The 13174-nt window shown below is 37.9% G+C and overlaps 2 non-coding genes across 2 annotated transcripts; both read right to left on the reverse strand.

The window, feature by feature from the left end:
• Positions 1–221: 221 nt before the first annotated feature.
• LOC115921920 lies at positions 222–340 on the reverse strand. The gene has a single exon (XR_004063187.1). It is a non-coding gene; the product is annotated as a 5S ribosomal RNA (ribosomal RNA).
• A 380-nt stretch (positions 341–720) lies between these two features.
• LOC115921921 lies at positions 721–839 on the reverse strand. Its single transcript, XR_004063188.1, has one exon. It is a non-coding gene; the product is annotated as a 5S ribosomal RNA (ribosomal RNA).
• Between the last annotated feature and the right edge of the window lie 12335 nt (positions 840–13174).

Below are 13174 nucleotides of genomic sequence, written 5' to 3' on the forward strand. Positions count from 1 at the left end.
TAAACGATGTAAATATGTTCATTCAGGGCCCCATGGAAGACCACTACTTGTTGGTGAATGGGCTACGTACCCTGCCAAAAGATTAGAAACAAATAAATAAATAAATTTAAAAAGAAACCCCCCAAAAACAGAGGGAAAGGGAAGGTAAGAGGAGGGTTTCAGCATGTCAAGGGCGTCACCTCAAGCAAAAACAATTCCCCAAAAAAAAAAATTAAAAAAAATGCCTACAACACCCGGTATTCCCAGGCGGTCTCCCATCCAAGTACTAACCAGGCCCTACGCTGCTTGACTTCGGTGATCGGACGAGAACCGGTATATTCAGCATGGTATGGTCGTAGGCGAAAGACATCATCGTTCAACCTATTTGAAGTTAAAGACTGACGTCATCATTGAGCATGCGCACAAAGTGCGCTTTATTGACCAGTGTCAATGTTACGTCATGGCCCGTGTCTTGGAAACGGTTGAGGGTTATTTTTGTTACTGTTCTGCATAAATGTTATAAACGATGTAAATATGTTCATTCAGGGCCCCATGGAAGACCACTACTTGTTGGTGAATGGGCTACGTACCCTGCCAAAAGATTAGAAACAAATAAATAAATAAATTTAAAAAGAAACCCCCCAAAAACAGAGGGAAAGGGAAGGTAAGAGGAGGGTTTCAGCATGTCAAGGGCGTCACCTCAAGCAAAAACAATTCCCCAAAAAAAAAAATTAAAAAAAATGCCTACAACACCCGGTATTCCCAGGCGGTCTCCCATCCAAGTACTAACCAGGCCCTACGCTGCTTGACTTCGGTGATCGGACGAGAACCGGTATATTCAGCATGGTATGGTCGTAGGCGAAAGACATCATCGTTCAACCTATTTGAAGTTAAAGACTGACGTCATCATTGAGCATGCGCACAAAGTGCGCTTTATTGACCAGTGTCAATGTTACGTCATGGCCCGTGTCTTGGAAACGGTTGAGGGTTATTTTTGTTACTGTTCTGCATAAATGTTATAAACGATGTAAATATTGTAACGATCCGCTCCGCGGTCGTGACGTAACAAAGAGGCCTAACTGAAATGATTGTTGTTTTAAAGCGCGTCATCATACACCGACGCACAATGTTTACGTTAATAATTTGCATACGAGCGATTGACATTTGGATCCATTATTGAAATGCTTTAAGATGTTATACTGTAATTGTTTATCAATCTATCACATGAATTTGGATGGAAAGTTGTTTAGACAATGTAACTTGTTAATATTTACTGCAACTATGTCATTCAGAGTGTTGTATATAATTAATGGGAAAATAAGAGATTTACTTAGATATTTTGCTCTGAACTAGCACAGTCTTCATGTTAAGTCCATTTTCGCTGCGCGTGTGCTTTCCAAGATCGCTTAGCGCATCGATTTCCCCCACGTCCGCATTATGCCTTTATAACCCGTAACATTTCTGAAACGCGAGGAGAGGGAATTAGACGCTCGTCGGAATCAGAACTATTTAGTCTCTCCCTGGAAATCCCCCCCCCCCCCCCCCCCCCACCTAAGGACTTGTCTTGGAATTGGGCGCTCGTCGGAACTGGTACCACACATAAGATCTCTCTCCCTCCCTGGAATATAAAGGTACACAAGGAAGTCTACGCTGGAATTAAGATGCTGGAATTAATGAACCACTATAATTAAGATGCAGGAATATTCTAAGTCCACCTCTCCCCCTATGACGCTATGGAATTAAACAAAGAGGAAAACTCCCAAGTCCCATAAATCCCAATGAATCATTGCCTTTACTTTATTACATGTATCCGAATATAATAACGACAATCGTATAAATTTCATTAAGTATAACTATGAGCACAAGGTATTTGTGACAGTGGTGATATAAAGATGTAAATATTTGAAGTACATGCATTAATAAAAATTGACCATTTTCTTTTGTCTTGAAACTGAAATTATGAGTCTATAAACACTTTGTCTTTCTTCTTGACTGGTACTCCTTCATAGTCGTATATTTCGACGAAACGAACGTAAACTAGAAATTTAATTCGTCACGAAGACGAATAAGGTGGTCTGTCTAAGTCTTATGATAGAATTGAGAATGGGAGAAGTTATATAGACATGTAAACAATGATGATCATGATGACCATGATGATGATCATGATAGTAAAGGTGATGATGATGATGATAATGACAATGTTATATGATGATAAAAACAATAATGTTAATGATGATGATGAGCATAAGCATGATCCTGACATCTGATTGAAAAATGAGGAAATAGTTAGATAGCAAATAGTCTCAGCTACAACATACTAAAATTTGGGAGAAAACTGTTGAATAACAACCGAGATACTGGTAAAAACACCTTGTCATGCAGATTCATGTTTTGAAAAAAGTGACCTCCCATAGACATAACACGCAAATATGACAAATTATGCATTGTCGCCTTTAATCGAATATTTCACTATGATGACGTCATCGAAATGAAAAATAAATGACATATTTCTGATAGAGAATTATCTCAGCTACAACATATTAAAATTTGGAAGAAAATTGATCAACATTAAGCGAGATACAATCAATTTTCCAAAAATATGCTGACGAATTTTCGATACACTGCAATCAGTTTGCCTAGGGTGTGATTGTTACGTCACAATGGAGTTCGGGCATAGTGCGCATTTTGTTATACACGTAATATACATTGTCATTGTCACCAGCAGCTGGTGCGCGATGAAACGTACAACTGGGTCAATTATTGCTCACTAGTTTCACACGCGTTTTGCCGTTGACTTTTCAGATCGAGCAATAATATTTTTTCTATACAGTTAATAATGTATTTCGTATAGGTATGTTTTTGCCCATAAATGCTATGTATTACAAGAGCTCGCACACACAGACATTTACCTTAAACTGACGCTCATTTCGTTATTAATGGTCATAAAGAGATAAACATGGTATCAAATTGTTCGGAATAAAATGGGCAATACTATGATAGACAAAAAAGGCGATTCTAGGTTGCGTAAGACCATTACGAACACAAACGTGCGCGCAAATTTATGCGCGCGGAAAGGTGTGCGCACGCAAAATTTTCGAAATGCTTGAAATGGCCTAAAACGTACTCTAATTTGATCAAAAAGTGATTATGAGCATTTTTTATTTTTGTGCGCACCGACGCGCGGACGGACGCGTACGCGCGCGTTTATTGACCTTAAGTTGACCGGACGGATATTGACCATAATCGTTATAAATATGAATGAGAAATGATTTACGGTTAAGAAGATATGATCATGAGTTGATTCTCAGAGCACTTCACAAAATGGCGCCTGGATGACGTCACGATATGTTGATGAACTTGAAAATGTTCCTGTCACGTCTTAAGATGATGACCTATGACTGTATTAAATTTGAAAGAAATTGGACGGTTCAATTTTGAGTAATCGTGCACACAAAAAAGTGGTCACAATTTATTTTAATTGAATTGTGTTTTTGTACAAATTCAATTAAAATACTAGAAATTTAATTCGTCACGAAGACGAATAAGGTGGTCTGTCTTCAATTCTTATGATCATGCTCATCTTCAATTCAATTACCCAATAAAATGATGTTAATGTAAAATGATGTATTGAGATATGAATTGATGAATGAAGTACTAATGAACTGATGAAGTGATAGATTGAACTGTCGTGAAATGAACTGAATTGATAAGCTAAACGGATAAAATGATGAACTGAACTAAACTGATGAGCTGAACTGATGAACGAAATATTGAGAAATTATCATGATTCATAATGATCATGATCAAATTTAATGCAAACAAATATTAAAATAAGTAGGCCTAATGAATATGACACAAAGTATTGAAAATAAACTTCTTAATCATGATTATCATTATTGTCATGATGACGATAATGATAATCATGATGATGATAATCATGATAATGATGATGTTGATGAGGATGATTATCATCATTATGATAATGATGATGATAATGGTGATGATGATGACGATGATAATAATGATAATGATGATGATAATCATGATCATGAAGATTTTGATGGGGATGATTATCATCATTATGATAATGATGATGATCATGATCATAAGCGTGATCCTGACATCTGATTGAAAAAAGTGAGGAAATATTTAGATAGCATATAAGTCTCAGCTACAATATACTCAAAAATCAACAAAAACCAAGCGCAAAAAACGGCGATATTGCTCGCAAAAGACAGGAATGTAGAATCCAGATTTGAGAAAAAGTCATGTCCCATAGAGAATACACGCAAAATGTGAAAAATTGACATGCCTCCTTTAATCGCGAAAATACGTCATGATGCTTTTGTCAAAGTGAAAAGTCGTGGCGACGGCATTTGTTGAAAATTGTCTCAGCTAAAACATATCAAAATTTGGAAGAAAATTGATCAACATTTACAGAGATACACTGCAAAGAGTATGCCTAGGGTGTGATTGTTACGTCACAATGGAGTTCGCTCATAGTGCGCATTTTGTTATATGCGTAATATACATTGTCATGGTCACCAGCAGCCGGTGCGCGATGAAATGTACAACTGGCTCGATTATTGCTCACTACTTTCCCACGCATTTTGCCGTTGACTTTTCAGATCGAGCAATAATATTTGTTCTATACGGTTAATAATGTATTTCGTATAGGCATGTTTTTGCCCATATGCTATGTATTAAAAGAGCTCGCACGCACAGACATTTACCTTGAACGGACGCTCATTTCGTTATTAATGGTCATAAAGAGATAAACATGGTATCAAATTGTTCGGAAAAAATGGGCAATATTATGTAAGACAACAAATGGCATTTTTAGGCTGCGTTCGACCATTACGAACAAAAACGTGCGCGCAAATTTATGCGCGCGGAAAGGTGTGCGCACGCAAAATTCTCGAAATGCTTGAAATGGCCTAAAACGTACTCTAATTTGATCAAAAAGTGATTATGAGCATTTTTTATTTTCGCGCGCACCGACGCGCGAACGGACGCGTACGCGCGCGTTAATTGACCTTAAGTTGACCGGACGGATATTGACCATAATCTTTATAAATATGAATGAGAAATGATTTACGGTTATGAAGATATGATCATGAGTTGATTCTCAGAGCACTTCACAAAATGGCGCCTGGATGACGTCACGATATGTTGATGAACTTGAAAATGTTCCTGTCACGTCTTAAGATGATGACCTATAACTGTCTTAAATTTGAAAGAAATTGGACGGTTCAATTTTGAGTAATCGTGCACACAAAAGAGTGGTCACAAATTTATTTTAATTGAATTGTGTTTTTGTACAAATTCAATTAAAATACTAGAAATTTAATTCGTCATGGGGACGAATTAGGTGGTCTGTTTTCAATTTTATGATCATTGAAAAGTCAAAAAAGAAAAAAAAAAAGAAAGAAAAAAATTGTTGGAGACTCCCGGACTCGAACCAGGGACCTCGAGGTCGGAAGTCAAGTGCGTTACCGATATGCCAAAACATTTCCCATAGAGATTACACGTAAACGGAAAATAGAATTCACAAATCCCACTTTATAAGTGAAATATGAGCATGATCCCGGCATCTGATCGAAAAATAAAGGGCACACTCGTGATAGCTCATTCTCTCAGCTACATCATACTCAAAGCTCAGCATAAACAAAGATAAAACGATGGAGATATTGCTCGCGAAAGACGAGAATGTAGAATCCAGTTTTGAGAAAAAGTCATGTCTCATAGAGAATACACGCAAAATGTGAAAAATTGACATGCCTGCTTTAATCGCAAAAAATACGCCATGATGCCCTTGTCAAAATGAAATATCGTGGAGACTGCATTTGTAGACAATATTCTCAGGTAGAACATATCAAAATTTGAAAGAAAATGAATTAATATTTACAGAGATACAATCAATTTTATAAAAATATGTTGACGTCATAATATGCAAATTGAAATTTTGAGTTCGGAGGCCATTATGATGGCGTCATGAGTTAATTGAGGGTCAAATGACACATGAAATCATATCTCCAACTCATGTTTTTTCCAACCATGATATAAAAGTTGGGGTCAATTGACTATCTGAAGAGCTATTTTGATTTTTAAAATGGGATGTTTTTGATCAAATTTGCATTATAGTGCCCATAGCAGCACGCGCGGATTTTGAACTTTGACGCGCGCTCACGGCCTTATGAAAGGTCAAGAGTGACTGAAATTAATGTAAATTGTCATTTACGGTAAGAGGAATATAAATCATGTAAAACAAATGAATTTGACCTTTTCCGCGCGTTGTGAGCGCGCGCAACGCGCGCGGGGACACTTACGGACGGAAAATGTTGAAATGCTTAAAATGACCTGATTCGTACTCTCCTTTGATAGTTAAGTGATTTTGAGCATTTTAATATTTTGACGCACGCGTACGCGCGCGTCGTGACCTTTATGTGACCTTTGATGACATGACCTGTTGACCCTTGACCTGAAGTATATGTGATATGAATATGAATGACCTTTGCTTATGCATCACGAAGATATGATGGATAACGTGATTTCACAAAATGGCGCCTGGATGACGTCACGATAACCTGATGACCTTGAAAATGTTCCTGTCACGTCTCATGACAATGACCTATGACTGTGTCAAAATTGAAAGAAATTAAAACAACCGATCTTGAGTTAACCGATAAACAAAAAACGGGAAGAAATAAAAATAAATAATAATAATAATAAATAAATAAAGAAAGAAAATTCTGACGAAAACAATAGGTGATCTGTCGAAAACGACAGACCACCTAACTAGAAATTTAATTCGTCATGGGGACGAATTAGGTGGTCTGTCTTCAATTATTATGATCATGCTCATCTTCAATTTAATTACCCCATGAATTATGTTAATGTAAAATGATGTATTTATTGTATTAAGATATGAATTGATGAATGAAGTACTGATAAACTCATGAACTGATAAATGAACTGATGTAAAATGAACTGAATTGATGAGCTAAACGGATGAACTGATGAACTGAACTAAACTGATGAGCTGAACTGATGAACGAAATATTGAGCAATTATGATGATGCATAATTAAGTAATATTGACTGCCTTCTGGGCAATATGACGTATATCGCCTGAACCTAAGGTGAGGATGATATATGGCAAGTCGTATTGCCCTGAATTAGGCAGTAAATATTACTATTATTAACCACATCAGATATCTAGAGTAAACAAGAAACTCTTACTATCTTATACTATCTTATCAATTATAAATTACTATCTTATAAATTATGTAGCCTACACTCCACAGGATTTCCTAGCATTAGAAGTTGCAAAAACATCGTCAAACAAGCACTGTACATCCAGTGCTTGACGAATTTTCGATACACTGCAAATAGTGTGCAAAGGGTCTGATTGTGACGTCACAATAGAGTTCGTGCATGGTGCGCATTACATTGTCATTGTCACCAGCAGCTGGTGCGCGATGTTATTTACAACTGGCTCGATTATTTCTCACGAGTTTGACACGCAAAAAATGTGGGGTCAACTTGCATCCTAAAGAGCTATAATGTATTTCGTATAGGCATGTTTTTGACCATATATGCTATGTATTACAAGAGCTCGCACGCACAGACATTTACCTTAAACGGACGCTCATTTCGTTATTAATGGTCATAAAGAGATAAACATGGTATCAAATTGTTCGGAAAAAAATGGGCAATACTATGATAGACAAAAAATGACGATTTTAGTTTGCGTTCGATCATTACGAACAAAAACGTGCGCGCAAATTTATGCGCGCGCAAAGGTTTGCGCACGCAAAATTTTCGAAATGCTTGAAATGGCCTAAAACGTACTCTAATTTGATTAAAAAGTGATTATGAGCATTTTTTATTTTTACGCGCACCAACGTGCGGACGTACGCGTACGCGCGCGTTTATTGACCTCAAGTTGACCGGACGGATATTGACCTTAATCGTTATAAATATGAATGAGAAATGATTTACGGTTATGAAGATATGATCATGAGTTGTTTTTCAGAGTACTTCACAAAATGGCGCCTGGATGACGTCACGATATTTTGATAAACTTGAAAATGTTCCTGTCACGTCTTAAGATGATGACCTATGACTGTGTCAAATTTGAAAGAAATTGGACGGTTCAGTTTTGAGTAATCGTGCACACAAAATAGTGGTCACAAATTTATTTTAATTGAATTGTGTTTTTGTACAAATTCAATTAAAATACTAGAAATTTAATTCGTCACGAAGACGAATAAGGTGGTCTGTCTATGTCTTATGATAGATTTGAGAATGGGAGAAGTTATATAGACATGTAAATAATGATGATCATGATGAACATGATGATGATCATGATAGTAAAGGTGATGATGATCATGATAATAAAAATGTTATATGATGATAAAAACGATAATGTTAATGATGATGATGATAATGATCATGATCATGGTGATGTTGATGATCATCATCTTCAGACCATGATGATGATGATGATGATAATGATCATGATCATGGTGATGTTGATGATCATCATCTTCAGACCATGATGATGATGATGATGGTGACATTGATGATGATGATGATGATAATGATGATATTGATGATGATGATGACGATGATGAGTATAAACATGATCCTGACATCTTATTGAAAAAATGAGGAAATATTTAGATAGCAAATAGTCTCAGCTATAACAAACTAAAATTTGGGAGAAAACTGTTGAATAATAACCGAGATACTGGTCAAAACACATTGTCATGCAGATGCATGTTTTGAAAAAAGTGACCTCCCATAGACATAACACGCAAATATGACAAATTATGCATTGTTGCCTTTAATCGAATATTTTACTATGATGACGTCAGATAAATGAAAAATAAATGACATATTTCTGATAGAGAATTATCTCAGCTACAACATATCAAAATCTGGGAGAAAATCGATCACCGATAAGTGAGATAATCTCAAATAAACAAAGACAAAAATGACGTCATCAACAAAATACATTTGTTTGAGTTTAGATGCCAATATGATGACTTTATTTCACTTTGTACGAGTCAGGGTGGTATGAAATCATATCTCCAACTCATGCTTTCTCCAACCATGATATAAAAATTGGGGGTCAATGGACTATCTGAAGAGCTATTTCGATTTTTAAAATGGCATGTTTTTGATCAAATTTGCACTATATTGCCCATAGCAGTACGCGCGGATTTTGAACTTTGACGCACGCTCACGGCCTTATGAAATATGAAGAGTGACTGAAATTAATGTTAATTGTCAATTACGTTAAGAGGAATCCAAATCATGTAAACATTTTGAATTTGACCTTTTCCGCGCGCTGTGAGCGCGCACACCGCGCGCGGGGACACTTACGGACGGAAAATTTTGAAATGCTTAAAATGACCTGATTCGTACTCTCGTTTAATAGTTTAGTGATTTTGAGCAATTTTAAATTTTGACGCGCACATACGCGCGCGTCATGACCTTTATGTGACCTTTGATGACATGACCTGTTGACCCTTGACCTAAAGTATATGTGATATGAATATGAATGACCTTTGCTGATGCATCATGAAGATATGATGGATAACGTGATTTCACAAAATGGCGCCTGGATGACGTCACGATAACCTAATGACCTTAAAAATGTTCCTGTCACGTCTCATGATAATGACCTATGACTGTGCCAAAATTGAATCAAATTGACATAACCAATCTTACGTTATCCGACACACAAAAAAGTGAAGAAATAAATAAAAATAAAGAAATAATAATAATAATAATAATAAAGAAGAAAGAAAATTCTGACGAAATCAATAGGTGGTCTGTTGATAACAGACCACCTAATAAGTATTGTAGCTTCCCCCGTCTTTCCTCAAATAAAAGATAAGATCTAATTACTCTAACCGCTCGGACATTATAAATAATGTCGGCTGACGAATATCCTGACAGATATAAAGAATCAGTTTCCCCAGCTGGAAAGAGAATAATCCCGACGTAGAGGTCGAGGTTGGAGACGGAGGCGGGGGCGGCCGCCACAAATTTGGTGTCAGAAGTGGGATGATTATTATGGCGGAGGTACCAGAGTCTAAGAAAGAAATAGATGAGCTAAGTTGCTCCTCAGATGAGACAATGTCTAGTACAAAAAGTTCAAAGAAAAAGAAGAGTAGGTCAGAGAAATTACAAAGTCGGATATTAAGCCAACTAACGAAGTTAATGGGGCAAATGATGAAGTTGACAAAGAAACCAGGAAGAGGCGTGCTGGCCCAGACTCCACCACGGAAGAACTATCTGATTCTTCAGATGATGAAGTGGAATTCAACTCCAAACCAAATAGACGACTGGAAGGAATGGAAGTCCAAAATAGAGACGAGAAAGGAATATCTCATGTCGATGAATCAAAGACGAGGAAACCTAATGAAGAAACTAACCAGATGGAAACACAAAAGAAGAATGATGATATCCGCTATGCCAAAGAAGATAGAATTCGGGAAGCTACTCATCGACCACTGATCATGCCGGACAAGTATGATGGAAGTACCGACTGGAAAGACTACGCCTCGCACTTTGAATCTTGTTGCGAAATCAACAACTGGAAAGATGAGGAATCTGCCAAGTATCTAGCTGCTAGCTTGAGAGGTCAAGCTCTGAGATTACTAGAAGAACAAAGAGGCACCAAGTGGAACTTTGAAGAAATAAAGAGTAAACTGTCATTTAGGTTCTCTTCTGCCAAACAGGCAGAAAGCTATCTGTTGGAACTGAGGAATCGTAAGCGACGACAAGGAGAATCACTCCAGGAACTAGGACGTCATATTAGGGAACTAACTGATAAGGCATATCCAAACTTTGAAAATCAAGGGGTCGATAGACTAGCTAGGATTCATTTTACTGATGCTATTCGTAGTAGTGAGATTCGTATGGGAATATTTCATGCTAAGGCAACAAGCTTAGATGAGGTAATTCAAGCAGCAATAACCACTGAGACATTTCTACAGACGGAGACTGAGAGGAATGGATGGAAGGTTAAGCCTACTTACAATAGAGGAATCGGCTCTGAAGTGGATCTAGAGAAGATGATCAAAGATGAAGTCAACAAAGTCCTAGGCCAAGCTATGGAAAGTCAACCTAACAAGGAAAGATGTCAGGGATATCTGAAGAAACCAGGAACTAATCAAAGACCAAGCCAAACAGCGCATGAAGGAAGATTTGATGTGAAAACCCAAACATGTTTCTATTGTGAGAAACCTGGCCATTTCGCAAGGGAATGCCGTGAGAAACAAATGGATCAAAGAGGAAGGAACTATCCAAGTGGTGAATCTAACTGGTCAAGACAAAGATATCAGCGTCAGTCAAACGACAAGTGGTCGCCCCAAAGGGTCGTGGCGCGGCCAATCGTCCAAAATTAATTGAGACCCAAACTAGCAAAACAAAGACAAGTTTCATACCCAGTATAAATCAAAATGTTGATGGTCTTTATGTTCCAGTGCACATTCAGGACAAGGAATACAAATTTCTAGTTGATACTGGTGCTTCAGATTCTTACATTTCTAGACGATCATATGAACAATTAGATGAAAAAGATAGACCCCCTCTGCAACATCGTTGCATAAGTGCACAGTTAGCAGATGGTTCACCATTAGCCATTTATGGAGCAATAACTCATGAGATGAAGATAGGACCAAATAAAGGAGTAATTACAGTTTTGGTAGCAGATGTGAGTAGTGATGGAATCCTCGGTTTGGACAATCTAACAAGAATGGGGGCTAGCATTGATCTGACTAATTTCCAACTCACCACAAAATGGGGGAAAGTAGAGTGCAAGAATGAAAGTGGAGAAAGACTATCCTGCCGCATAACTGCGTCAGAAACTACTACAATCCCCGCAGGACATGAAGCTGTAATACTTGGATCAATGAAGGAAGGAGATCGAATTAAATCTAACACCCTAGGTTTAATAGAGGCTGGAAATGTTCAACAACAATTAGTGAAGAAAGGACTCATTACAGCTAGAACTCTAATCAAGACAGGGGAGGAGTTAGTGCCTGTTAGAGTATTCAACCCATCTACTTCCAACAAAGTAATAAAGAAGAACACACCAATCGCTATGATGACCGTAATAGATACAAGTGAAGTACAAGAAGTTCCCAAGTACACCACTGTCGGTGATGGAAAAGTTCCGGAACATTTGAGGGATTTGCTAAAGAGAAGTACAGAAGGAATACCAGATCAGTATCGCCAAGACGTGGCAAAGTTATTGACGGAATTTCAGGATGTATTCTCAAGAGGAGATGATGATATTGGAAGGACTAATTTGGTACAACACAAGATAGATACTGGAACTCAGCGACCAATTAGACAACGACCACGCAAGCACCCTTTTGGGCAGAGAGACGAAATCAAGGAGCAAGTGGAAGGGCTACTACAGAAAGGTCTTATTGAACCAACTGATAGTCCATGGGCTTCAAACATTGTACTCGTAAAGAAAAAGGACGGAACTCAGAGATTTTGCGTGGATTATCGGCAACTGAATGCTGCCACGATCAAGGACGCCTACCCCCTACCTCGTATAGACGAAACATTGGATGCTTTGTCAGGAGCGCAGTGGTTTTCAACCCTGGACTTGGCAAGTGGATACTGGCAAGTAGGCTTAAGCAAAGATGCTAAGGAAAAATCAGCTTTCGTAGCTGATGGTGGACTCTACTCATGGAACGTGATGCCTTTTGGACTTTGTAACGCCCCAGCCACTTTTGAGAGATTGATGGATAAAGTACTAACCGGATTGCATTGGGAGACATTACTTGTCTACTTAGATGATTTGATTATCTTTGGTAAATCGATACCAGAGGAACTTTCACGGTTACGTCAAGTATTCTATAGACTACGACAAGCCAACTTAAAGTTAAAACCAAAGAAATGCTTTCTGTTCAGGAAGAAGGTGTCCTATCTCGGACATGAAGTATCAAGCAAGGGAGTCTCAACACAGCCAGAGAAGGTTGAGTCTGTAAAAACATGGCCGACGCCGAAGAATGTGACGGAAGTTAGAAGTTTTCTCGGTCTTGCATCTTACTACAGACGTTTTGTTGAAGGTTTTGCTAGTATAGCCAAACCTCTTCATCAACTCACGGAAAAGCGCCGTGCCGGACAGTTCGAATGGAGCTCTGTCTGTCAGGATGCGT

Source organism: Strongylocentrotus purpuratus, unplaced genomic scaffold (assembly GCF_000002235.5).
Source record: "Strongylocentrotus purpuratus isolate Spur 01 unplaced genomic scaffold, Spur_5.0 spur5_scaffold_10, whole genome shotgun sequence".
NCBI classification, from domain to species: Eukaryota; Metazoa; Echinodermata; class Echinoidea; order Camarodonta; family Strongylocentrotidae; genus Strongylocentrotus; species Strongylocentrotus purpuratus.